This window comes from Cucurbita pepo, chromosome 14, assembly GCF_057944985.1.
Source record: "Cucurbita pepo subsp. pepo isolate OVF chromosome 14, ASM5794498v1, whole genome shotgun sequence".
NCBI classification, from domain to species: Eukaryota; Viridiplantae; Streptophyta; class Magnoliopsida; order Cucurbitales; family Cucurbitaceae; genus Cucurbita; species Cucurbita pepo.
In genome coordinates, this window is record NC_141811.1 from 9084379 (window position 1) to 9086878 (window position 2500).

A 2500-nucleotide genomic window follows, 5' to 3' on the forward strand; every position below is an offset into this window, starting at 1 on the left:
TTTTTGACCACTCTAGCTATTTTTTCTAATTTCTTATTATTTAATATTTAAAAATTCATTTAAAAAAATTGGTTGGTTGAAAAACTATGAAACTTGATTTCTAGATCCATTAGAATGTCCAATTCATGAATCAATTGAGTTCATGGAAAAAAACATTCTAAAACTTGAGATATTTGACCGTATGACCGCTCAGAAAAATCGTATCTAGGCCTGACAGACCAAAAATGCCTCAAAATGTACTATATAGGGGGGTGACTAGTCTGCATGGGCTGGGCACGGGGCTACCCCCTATATCTTCCGCCACCCCCACGCCCCAAGCACTATGCGCCGCACATGGGCATATGCTTGGGGCGTCGGGGTGGTGGTCGGAGGTCGAGGGCGGTTGACGGCGGTGGTGCGGTGGCGGAACGCACACGGTGGGCAGTGTCGGAACGTTCCCGCGCGCTCGCCAGCCCCGCCCTGCCCCACCCGCGTGCGCCCCGCCCGCTTGCCCCCGCGCGCTCGCCCTCATGCTCCAGCGCGCGCGCGCCCCCGTCCCGCCCTGCCAGCATGGTCCAGCGCGCGCGCGCCCCCCGCCCCGCCCCGCCCGCGTACTCCCGCGCGCGCGCCCCCCGCCCCGCCCCGCCCGCGTTCTCCCGCGCGCGCCCCCCGCCCCGCCCCGCCCCGCCCGCGTGCTCCCTTGCGCGCGCCCCCCGCCCCGCCCCGCCCGCGTTCTCCCGCGCGCGCCCCCCGCCCCGCCCCGCCCGCGTGCTCCCTTGCGCGCGCCCCCCGCCCCGCCCCGCCCCGCCCGCGTGCTCCCTTGCGCGCGCCCCCCGCCCCGCCCCGCCCGCGTTCTCCCGCGCGCGCCCCCCGCCCCGCCCCGCCCGCGTGCTCCCTTGCGCGCGCCCCCCGCCCCGCCCCGCCCGCGTTCTCCCGCGCGCGCCCCCCGCCCCGCCCCGCCCCGCCCGCGTACTCCCGCGCGCGCGCCCCCCGCCCCGCCCCGCCCGCGTTCTCCCGCGCGCGCCCCCCGCCCCGCCCCGCCCGCGTGCTCCCTTGCGCGCGCCCCCCGCCCCGCCCCGCCCGCGTTCTCCCGCGCGCGCCCCCCGCCCCGCCCCGCCCCGCCCGCGTGCTCCCTTGCGCGCGCCCCCCGCCCCGCCCCGCCCGCGTTCTCCCGCGCGCGCCCCCCGCCCCGCCCCGCCCGCGTACTCCCGCGCGCGCGCCCCCCGCCCCGCCCCGCCCGCGTGCTCCCGCGCGCGCGCCCCCCGCCCCGCCCCGCCCGCGTGCTCCCGCGCGCGCGCCCGCCCCGCCCCGCCCCGCCCGCGTTCTCCCGCGCGCGCGCCCCCCGCCCCGCCCGCGCGTTCTCCCCATCCATCACCCATTAATTGTGGAAGTACATGTGGAGTGGTCAGTTTGTTGTAAAAAAATTTTTGGGAGCTAAGAAACATGAAAGAATGATTCCCACAAAATTTCAGAATTTTTTGACCACTCTAGCTATTTTTTCTAATTTCTTATTATTTAATATTTAAAAATTCATTAAAAAAATTTGGTTGGTTGAAAAACTATGAAACTTGATTTCTAGATCCATTAGAATGTCCAATTCATGAATCAATTGAGTTCATGGAAAAAAATATTCTAAAACTTGAGATATTTGGCCGTATGACCGCTCAGAAAAATCGTATCTAGGCCTGGCAGACCAAAAATGCCTCAAAATGTACTATATAGGGGGGTGACTAGTCTGCATGGGCTGGGCACGGGGGTACCCCTATATCTTCTGCTACCCCCATGCCCCAAGCACTATGCGCCGCACATGGGCATATGCTTGGGGCGTGGGGGTGGTGGACGGCGGACGTGGGCGGTTGACGGTGGACGGTGGACGTGGGCGGTTGACGGCGGCCGTGCGGTGGCGAAACTTGCATGGTGAGGCAGTGTTGGGTGCGCCTTTGGGCGTGCGACATGAGCCTTGTTGAGAATGGAATGTTGCGATGTTGCCTTCTAACTTGGGCTGGCTTGAGGATGGTTGATGGCTGGTACGATGATGAAACATGCAAGGTGGGGTGGAGTTGGGTGCCTTCGGGCGTGCGACATGAACCTCGTTGAGTGTGTGACGTTGTGGTGATGCTTGGCCAGCCTTGGGCCAACCCTATGTTTTGAAGGTGTGTGGTGCCAGAACATGTTCGATTGGTTGGAATCGGGTGCCTTTGGGCGTGCGACATGAGCCTTGTTGATCACGGAATGTTGCGATGTTGCCTTCTAACTGGGAATCTCTAGTGTGAGGATTGTGGATGGCTGCTGGTACGATGACGAAACATGCAAGGTGGGGTGGAGCCGGGTGCCTTCGGGCGTGCGGCATGAACCTCGTTGAGTGTGGGACGTTGTTGTGGTATGCCTCCCTTCCTTGGGCTAGCCCTATGTTTTGAAGGCTGCGTGGTGGCGGAACATGCTTGGTGGGGTGGTGTCAAATGACTTTGGGCATGCGACATGAGACTTGTTGAGCATGGAATGTGACCTTCTAACTTGGGCT